The following is a 10,001-nucleotide window of genomic DNA, read 5'->3' on the forward strand; positions in this document are numbered from 1 at the left end:
TTACTGAATCACATGAAATTCTAGGGAACTCCACATACGTATTTCATATAGTATTTCATACATATGAATAGAGACCATTTGGACGAAAGTTCGAGTTTGCCAGGGGTACAAATGAAATGAAAATGAATTGATAAAACATTCCTAAAAAAAAAAATTCTGCCACTTATACTTTATGTTATGATATTCTAATCAGATTGGATGGCAAAGATTTCTCATTTTATCTCCTTTCTATGAATGTAATAAAGCCGTAATATAATATACTAGAAAGTTTGACTTTACTTCGATTTAGAATAGCGTGCTTACTTTAATTTCTCAAAATAATTTGAGGGTTCTTTTTTATTTCGGATCGGAGTAGTATAATTACTAGAAAATTCAGTATTTCATTGTGGAATTCTAAAATCAAGTAAGTCCCTTTTTTAAGTACATGCCAATCTAGTTATCCACCTCTCCCCATATCCATGCTTTTCTTTTATCGTAATTTCACTTGGGTAGGCCAAGATAGTAAGGTTATACTCTATATCAGAGCAAATTTCCTTTTTTTATTCAAGATATTTAATTTAATACTTTTAAAAATTAAAGCATGATTCTCCATAGAGATATGTACATAAAGGGGATCTTTGGATAATAATGCTGTTCGGACCTAAAGTTTACCTATACACGGATTAAGCATAAAGTCATACTATTTTATTATGCCATTGAAGGGGGGGGAGATAATACCGATTTAAGAGTAGTTCACTACTGCAATAAAAAAAAGAGAATTCTAGTTAACGGTTCCAATTTATTCTGAATTTTGCAGCCTGTGAATAGAAATCCACTTTTTCTTCTTTTTCATCTCAATAGAAAGAAATGGGAAGTTTTATTGTGTTAACAATGTATGTTTTAAGATAGAATCTATCGAGGAGAATAATAGAAACTGGATCAAAAAAAGCAGGAATAGATTTTTTGAAAAAGATTGGAAAAAAGTAAGTAGAATTATATTCAAAATAAAAGGGGCTTTTCGTAAGAAAACGTGGATGAATACTTGCTGTTTTCTAGATTTTTGATCGGATTTTTTGGCGGCATGGCCAAGCGGTAAGGCAGGGGACTGCAAATCCTTTATCCCCAGTTCAAATCTGGGTGCCGCCTGATCAATAAAATACTTAGGTTTTTTTTATAGTGCTGATCGAATTCGATCAATTTTTACTTCGCATAAGTTCGGGCAAGAGAGTAACTGGGCCTGCCGATACTGGGTTTAGAGAAACCATACCATAGTTCTATCCTCAAACTAGGGTTAGGGTTTGTTTTGACGGTAGTGGCCAAAATGGTTATCAATAGGGGTGAGGTAGTGTTTCCTTATTCTTTTATTATATGAATTTGAATTGGTTCTTAATTGAGATTCGATTTGATAATTTTAAAATACGAGGATAAGATGTCAGAAATCTTGGTATCCAAAGAAAGGTCCCTAAGGGGCATTCTTTTTTTTTTTCAATCTAAGATTCAAGAAGGGACTCCACGAAAGAATATCAAGACTTACTAATTATTATACATTTTTTTATCGTACATCTTATGTTACCTACATACACTAAAGTAAGGACTACTTAATTTTAATTCTAACGAGAATCAGATTAAATAGGTCGATCAAAAATCAATTTAGGAGTTGTGTTATGGATAAAATCTCTTCCTCTTCATTCTTTCATAGAATGATACAAAGCAAGGCTGCAGGGTTTAGGTCAAAAATAAACATTAGGTAAGGTAGGTATCCAATAAATATTTATCTATCGTTAATTTTATGGTATATTCGGGCGTCCTTTGCTTAAAAAAAAAAAAAGAGTAACAAAAGGAATAAAAAATCTTCCTATTCCCGCTTCTTCTATTCAGGACATCATTCCCGTACTCTTTCTTTTTTAAGGAAAAAAGGGCTATAGTATCGTATTTTTAATGCTCTCTAATTCTACCAGAATTCCTATAAGAATTTGTTAGGAGTAAATTCCTTGAACTGATTGATCCATGGCCTTAGGGCGGAATCCCTTTTTGACTCTGTACCCTTGATTCCACTATGATTATTGATCAATAGTAGAATAGAATAATCCCTTCATAGAAATAGGAGACATAATTTAGATGGATATAGTAAGTCTCGCTTGGGCTGCTTTAATGGTAGTCTTTACATTTTCTCTTTCACTAGTAGTATGGGGAAGGAGTGGACTCTAGGGATACTACTAATTGATTAAGTAATCAAATTGTTGTATCAATTCTTTTCATTAATGGATCATTTTGCATTAATCATTTTGTCAAACGTTATTCTTTAATCTTTTTCTTTAGTTTTGTTTCACTCCTGTAAGAAACTCTTGTATTGTAAGTTGTAATGTAAGAAAGAGCCATTATACCAATTCATAATTTCTACTAGAAATGACGAATGGTTAAAAAAAGTTCTATACATAAGAAAATTCGACTTTCTTCCACGGAACTATTCACGGCATATCACACATTTTCCATTTCCTTTTACTTTTTACTATAGTCTATTCTTAATATTATTTTTCTTTCCTTCCATGGATTCTTTGGTCAAGAATTGTCTTAGATTTTTTTATTTTGACCTGATTGAAATTAAGTGGATGCAATGAAAAAAGAAATTGAATTAGACTACTTAACTATTTCAATCTACTAATCTATTCTATGTAGATTCAAAGATAATATAATAGAAAGAATCTAAAGTGTCGTAGAAAAAACTATATGTAGTTCTTTCTACCACACTTTAAGATTCCAACCAGATCCTTTCATTTAAGACTTGGATTTTTTTTATTTAATCCCTTTTTAATTTCTTCAATGATTAATTGGAATTCCAATTAATTATTTTGGCTGACTGTTTTTACATAAATAATAAGTAAAAAAGAAGTAGGAACTAGAATGAACAGTGCAGTAGCAATAAATGCGAGAATATTGACTTCCATAACCTCTTTATTTTTTATTTTCACAATAACTCGGGATGTAATCCCATGGAGAGGAAAAAGGGGTATCTTGTAAATTCAAGGGTAGGGCTTGCATTCTGATAATACTGAATCAATTCAATATTATGAATATCGGATCTATCAAATCAATTCATGGATGAGAGTTATATTTCACGGATGAGAGTTATATAGTATAACATAGGAAGATCCTCTATCCACACTAAGACCAAAATGGGTTTTTTGATTGGATTAGGAATTCCCTCTTTTTTAATCCTTTTCTACTTTTTCTTTTCTATATCTCTAACCCACGAGCTTTCTTAATCTTCTACTTTCTTAATCTTATACAATTTCCCTTCCTTTTTCTTATAGTTATACATACAATTATGTATGTATTATATGACCAACTTTCTATGGGTCACATAGACATCCAAATAAGCAGTAGAAGTGAGATGGGGAAAAGAGGTCTGAAATAAAAAGGGAATACGATTTATGTATGGATTCCGGTAAAATACCGGTACTCTATTCCATAAGAGTGGAATAGGAAATTAAGATGAGGATGGTATCATCATAAAGAAAGATAGAGTAATATAATATCCTAAATTCTACTAATCCACATATCGTATGTGTGTCTTTCTTTATCTTTATCGATCGGGAGTAGTGAAAAAAAATTCCTATATGCCTTCCCTCCCTCTTTAATGAGGGATGCAAAATAAAAAAGTGAAGTAAGGGTGCCCTGTGGGTATTTGATCTTGCTCCCTGCCCCTTTTTTTCATGGAAAAAGGAAATATCAATTTCTCCATTCATTGAACCCTAGTTCGGGACTGACGGGGCTCGAACCCGCAGCTTCCGCCTTGACAGGGCGGTGCTCTGACCAATTGAACTACAATCCCCGCGGGGTGTATGGCATACCCATTCTTAAATAGAACCATAAGAAGATTCGATTCGTCTTTCGTACTCTAAGAAATAGACGAATCATATACTACATACCCACATATTATATTATACGTGGGTATAGTGAGAGTGACATAACTAGTATGTCGTGATTTTTTATCACTAAAAATGGATAATAATCCAGCCTTCAATAAGAAAAACTCTTTTGTTTGTAAGAAAGGAATGAGAGAGATATGGATTAGAAAAAAAAAATTTCCCTTTTTTCTTTATCTTTTATTTCTATAGATCAGACATTTTATTTTATGGAAGAAAAACAAAAGGATTTAGTTCATACTCACGAAGCCCTAGATTTTTGGTTTGGGCCGAGCTGGATTTGAACCAGCGTAGACATTGTCAACGAATTTACAGTCCGTCCCCATTAACCACTCGGGCATCGACCCAGGAAGAATTTATTCTAGGGTTTTTGCTAATCTATGATTAACCTCCTTTCATAATACTCCCTACCCCCAGGGGAAGTCGAATCCCCGCTGCCTCCTTGAAAGAGAGATGTCCTGAACCACTAGACGATAGGGGCATCACTAGACGATAGGGCCATATACAACCGCTCGTGATTATACTATAATCATAGTATGAGCAGTTTTTTGGAATTGTCAATATACTCGAAAAGTATAAATAGATCCAAAGCAAAGAGTTTTTCCAACTTTTCTGTTATGTTTTCATCTAGGATTTTTTTTAGTTGATCGTTATAGATTAATTCTCCGTGCTTCATTTAGTGTTCAGACCAAAAATGCATCCATCCCGCACTAAGTCATAAAATTCTCTAAAAATATAGAGAAAGTTTCAAAAACAAAGAACAAAAGTGAATCAATTTAGTAGAAAAGTACTCTATCAGATTCGAACCAACGACTTACGTCTTAGCACGAGATTACTCTACCACTAATTTAAAAAGCCCTTTATCGGATTTGAACCGATGACTTATGCCTTACCATGGCATTACTCTACCACTGAGTTAAAAGGGCTTTTTATTTAATTCAAAAATTAGCCACTTGGATTTCCCATTATGGGTCTACTGCATAATGTACATATTATATATATAATATATAGAGATAGAGAGAGAGACATTATGTAGAGATTGTATATGTATATATCGATATCTTGAGAGCTCAAAATAAAATTAATAAAAAAAAAACATACCCTACATAACATATCCAACTCTTCTTGGTTCAGGGTTTTCCGTTTCCGAAGACTAGTAAAATAGGCGGATTCTGGAACCCCAAGGATTCAACGGTATATGGATATGGAAAATATAAGATTTCCGATCCTAGCGGGAAAAGGCGGGGAACAGATACCCAATAGGATATAGGATCCTTGGGAGGAACTTTTGGTAATGGCCTTGATCCTCTATGCTATTTTTTATGTGTTCTTAGTTCTATTGAACTTTTTTCATTCTTTTAAACAAGAATCTAATAAACTAGAATTGAGTCAGTGGAAAAAAGGAGAGAGAGGAAAGTGTTAAATGGAGAGAGTCGACTAATCAGAGACTTTTAGGATCTTCTTTACATCAGGTAAATCTGTCGGCCCTGTCCGTTTTTTTCTTTAAGTTACGACTCTTTGCTGCTTACTTCTATCAAGCCATAGGGAAAGTCTATGATGAATTTGGAAAACTCATCTCACTCTTACTCTATGGCTCGGACTTAATGGGGGAAGAAAACATCTTCCATAATTTCTTTTTTGTTCAATTCTGGACAAAAAAGAAAAGGAAAAAGGAATTTATAGGGACAGTGTTACCCCCTATATCCCCTAGTTTATATTGTAGGAATAATAAAACAATTTAGCAGTCTGACACACTTACGTCCTTGCAAAGTAAATAATTATTATTGTAGTCGTAACCGTAGAATAGGATCCTAATCAAAATAAATACATTTGGTTCAGGCGCTATTAGCATGGTAAGAAAAGATTTTTTTTACAGACCAGAGGGGCTATCTAAATCCTAAAGTAAAGGCGAGCGATCGAAGTAGAAGTACCAACGGCTCAGTGTCATGAACCTTCTCCATCTGATTCAATAAGGGGGAATTAGCCTTCTTGTCAAATGGCTATCCTTGACAAAGGGTACCATTTATACCATAATCTACAATGTAGCGGGTATAGTTTAGTGGTAAAAGTGTGATTCGTTCTATATAATAACTGAATTTGAAATGATATACTTAAGGCATCCTTAAGTTTTTTATTTTTATATTCCGATGAAAACTTTAGTTCTTATAAAGGATTAAATCCTTTTCCTCTCAATAGCATATTGAGGAAGAATATACATTCTGGCGATTTGTATCCAAAGACTAATTTAAATTGCATCCAAAATAAAAATAGGATTATGAGTACAGAGTCGCGAAGCATAATTTTGCATTGGATTAAGTATTCCAATTTTGAAAATATGAGTAAAGGATCTATGGATGAAGATACAAAAAAGTTGATTTCCAATCGTAACTAAATCTTCTTAAAATAAGGAATAAGGAAGCCAAATAGCTAAAAAACGATAGTTTTGGTTTACTAGAACCATCCGCATATTGTTTAAGCTCGGTGGAAACCCAATTCTTTTCCTCAGGATCTCTTGAATGAAATTAGGGAACGAAGTAAGTAGATTAGATGGATTTAGATAGAATTTCTATCTCCTACTCTATAAGGATCATCTAGAAAGCGGAGAGCTTTGGTTCCATTCAAATAGAAAAGCTGACATAGATGTTAAGTGGTGAGAATATCCATAAAGGAGCCGAATGAAATCAAAATTTCATGTTCGGTTTTGAATTAGAGACGTTAAAAATAATCAACCAACGTCGACTATAACCCCTAGCCTTCCAAGCTAACGATGCGGGTTCGATTCCCGCTACCCGCTCCATTCTGTATAAAAGGAGTATTCTCTTTGTCTAGACATGTTAGAGGCTTGTATTCAAGCCTTTTTTGTCCACCAGTTTCTGGTACTCCAGAGCGGAGTAGAGCAGTTTGGTAGCTCACGAGGCTCATAACCTTGAGGTCACGGGTTCGATTCCCGTCTCCGCACTTAGCAGTCTGTATAAAAGGACTATTCTATTTCTCTAGATATGGTAGAGGGGCGTATCCAACCCTTTTTTATTCATTAGTTCCCGGCCCTAGAGGGCAAAATTGAGCAGTTTGCGAAGTCACTTGCCTTCAAAAAAAGAAGGCGCAAGGCTTCTCCCTACCCTGCAGAAAATAAAAATGAAACGAAAGGGACAGTCTACCTCTCTCTTCCCTTTAAAAAAAGTTTGCCCGTTGTTTGTCTCAGTTAATACCCAATTTTTGGAGCTCTGTTGGCGAGTTCTATTTCTGCCTCCGGAGCGCCCTCTTTTTTTGAGTGGGATGCAAAGGAAGGGTAAGATAGTAAGGGATACGGCACTAGACTAACACCTAATTAATACTTAATTTAATATAAGTAGTTAAACAGTTAACTAGACTAAACTTTTTATCATAGTACTTTGATAAATTAAGCGGGCGAGCGGCGGGAATCGAACCCGTATCTTCTCCTTGGCAAGGAGATATTTTACCATTGAACTACGCTCGCTACGGTATATATTTTATAGCGTATATCCGCCTGGGTCGACCTTCTATGTCTGGGTCGACCGTTTCATTTCATTTTCTATTATATTAGAGTTTTCCTTTTTTTATTATCTGTGAATGAATATTCTAATGGGAATGGAATTTCATAATACTGAAAGAGAAGAGCTAGCAATTCGGAACGCAAATTGCGTTTTAATACGTCTCACTATTCTAATTTTTTAGAAGAAATGGCCTTTATTATTTCTTTTTTATGGGGTTAATAAATATTAACCAAATTTAATTTAAGAAATGAGAGAATTCAGAATAGCTACGAGAAAGACTAGTCCAATCCATAACGATGTACCGGAAAATACAACATTTTTATTATTTGACCAACCATCAGGAGAAGCAAATACAAGGGGTACACTAATTACTAAGACTGAGGAAGTCGCAATTAATGCAAAAACAGCTAATTGGAAAGCAATAGTCATATTTCTAATCCTCCAAGCTACCATCAAATAAAGTTGACTACATATTTGATCCCTCACTTAAACCAAAATTGTAAAAAAATACAAGAAGTAGGAGGGGTTTAATCATGAATCCATTGATTCTTCTCTTTAATTCAAATTTATTACTTAAACCGCTTTTTTATTTGGATATGGGGGTGAGAAGAGATTATTTACTCTTTATTTCACAAGCGGGTATAGCGGATCCTGTATCCGTGTATACAGTATACAGAGATATATCGAAAAGGAACTTGTATCTGATATCTTTCTAGAGGCTAATAAATCTTTTTATTTTTTATATGGCTATGTTCTATTTGTAGGAGTAAAATAAGGATTAGGCTGTGGAGAGATGGCTGAGTGGTTGATAGCTCCGGTCTTGAAAACCGGTATAGTTCTAGGAACTATCGAGGGTTCGAATCCCTCTCTCTCCTTTTGCTTATTGAATACGTTTGTTTCTTTCATTTTTTTTTTTCTGTCCCTTATCTTTCTTTCATAAAAAGGAATGAATGGCTCGGCTAGATGGAATAACCGAGCCAGAACAGAAAAAAAGTAGAACAGGTATAAATAAGAAAATCTTAGTTAAGAGGGTTCATGTAAAGAACAGGTTCCAAATCACGATCGATTCCCTTTTCAAAACCTGCTGCAGCAGCTCGGGCTCTTCCTGCATGCCATAAATGGCCCACAAAAAAGAAGAATCCTAGAACAAAATGAGAAGTTGATAACCAACTTCTAGGAGAGACATAATTAACTGCATTGATCTCGGTAGCTACGCCACCCACGGAATTTAAAGAGCCTAAAGGAGCGTGGGTCATATATTCTGCTGAGCGTCGTTCTTGCCAAGGTTGTATGTCTTTTTTCAACCTACTCAAGTCCAAACCGTTGGGGCCCCTTAGAGGTTCTAACCATGGAGCACGAAGGTCCCAAAAACGCATAGTTTCCCCTCCAAAGATAACCTCCCCAGTTGGGGAACGCATTAGATATTTACCTAAACCTGTGGGTCCTTGAGCGGATCCCACATTAGCTCCAAGACGCTGGTCTCTAACTAGAAAAGTAAATGCTTGAGCTTGAGAAGCTTCTGGCCCGGTGGGTCCATAAAACTCACTCGGATAAGCTGTATTATTGAACCATACAAAACAACAAGCGATAAAACCAAAGACAGATAAAGCAGCTAAACTATAAGACAAGTAAGCTTCTCCAGACCATACAAATGCACGGCGAGCCCATGCGAAGGGTTTGGTTAAAATATGCCAAATTCCGCCAAATACACAAATAAAACCCAACCATACATGCCCACCAATTATATCTTCTAAATCATCTACACTAACAATCCACCCTTCTCCACCAAAAGGAGATTTTAGTAAATAACCAAATATAACACTGGGGCTAAGGGTCAAATTGGTAATTTTTCTTACATCTCCCCCCCCAGGGGCCCAGGTATCATATACACCGCCAAAATAAAGAGCCTTGAGTACTAGAAGAAAAGCACCTAGACCTAACAAAATTAAGTGAATACCCAAAATTGTAGTCATTTTATTTCTATCTTTCCAGACATAACCAAAGAATGGAAAAGATTCCTCAAGAGTCTCGGGTCCCAGAAGCGCGTGATAAATGCCACCGAAGCCTAAGACTGCGGAGGAAATTAGGTGAAGTACGCCAGATACAAAGTACGGAAAAGTATCTAGAACTTCCCCCCCTGGCCCTACTCCCCAACCTAGAGTAGCTAAGTGTGGAAGTAAAATCAACCCTTGTTCATACATGGGCTTTTCTGGTACGAAATGGGCCACTTCAAATAGGTTCATTGCTCCGGCCCAGAATACGATTAATCCGGCATGGGCTACATGAGCTCCAAGCAGTTTACCGGACAAATTGATAAGTCTGGCATTCCCAGCCCACCAAGCAAAGCCGGTGGTTTCTTGGTCACGACCAGCTAAAACGAAAGTTCCATTAAAGAGCGTTTCCACGTGGTAGAACCTCCTCAGGGAATATAAGATTTTCATGAGGCTGATCCTGAGCTGCCATCCACGCACGAATACCCTCGTTTAAAAGAATATTTTTGGTGTAGAAAGTCTCAAATTCAGGATCTTCCGCTGCACGGATTTCCTGGGAAACAAAGTCATAGGCACGTAAGTTCAGAGCC

General features: G+C 35.7%; 6 non-coding genes across 6 annotated transcripts; 2 read left to right on the forward strand and 4 right to left on the reverse strand.

The window, feature by feature from the left end:
- Positions 1 to 1,054: 1,054 nt before the first annotated feature.
- TRNAC-GCA (transfer RNA cysteine (anticodon GCA)) lies at positions 1,055 to 1,125 on the forward strand. Its single transcript has one exon. It is a non-coding gene; the product is annotated as a tRNA-Cys (tRNA).
- Positions 1,126 to 3,737: 2,612 nt separating this feature from the next.
- TRNAD-GUC (transfer RNA aspartic acid (anticodon GUC)) lies at positions 3,738 to 3,811 on the reverse strand. The gene has a single exon. It is a non-coding gene; the product is annotated as a tRNA-Asp (tRNA).
- A 359-nt stretch (positions 3,812 to 4,170) lies between these two features.
- Positions 4,171 to 4,252, reverse strand: TRNAY-GUA (transfer RNA tyrosine (anticodon GUA)). Its single transcript has one exon. It is a non-coding gene; the product is annotated as a tRNA-Tyr (tRNA).
- A 507-nt stretch (positions 4,253 to 4,759) lies between these two features.
- TRNAT-GGU (transfer RNA threonine (anticodon GGU)) lies at positions 4,760 to 4,831 on the reverse strand. The gene has a single exon. It is a non-coding gene; the product is annotated as a tRNA-Thr (tRNA).
- Positions 4,832 to 7,312: 2,481 nt separating this feature from the next.
- TRNAG-GCC (transfer RNA glycine (anticodon GCC)) lies at positions 7,313 to 7,383 on the reverse strand. Its single transcript has one exon. It is a non-coding gene; the product is annotated as a tRNA-Gly (tRNA).
- Positions 7,384 to 8,207: 824 nt separating this feature from the next.
- Positions 8,208 to 8,295, forward strand: TRNAS-UGA (transfer RNA serine (anticodon UGA)). The gene has a single exon. It is a non-coding gene; the product is annotated as a tRNA-Ser (tRNA).
- Positions 8,296 to 10,001: the final 1,706 nt, after the last annotated feature.

The sequence above is a fragment of the Aegilops tauschii genome, unplaced genomic scaffold (assembly GCF_002575655.3).
Source record: "Aegilops tauschii subsp. strangulata cultivar AL8/78 unplaced genomic scaffold, Aet v6.0 ptg000915l_obj, whole genome shotgun sequence".
Taxonomy (NCBI): Eukaryota; Viridiplantae; Streptophyta; class Magnoliopsida; order Poales; family Poaceae; genus Aegilops; species Aegilops tauschii.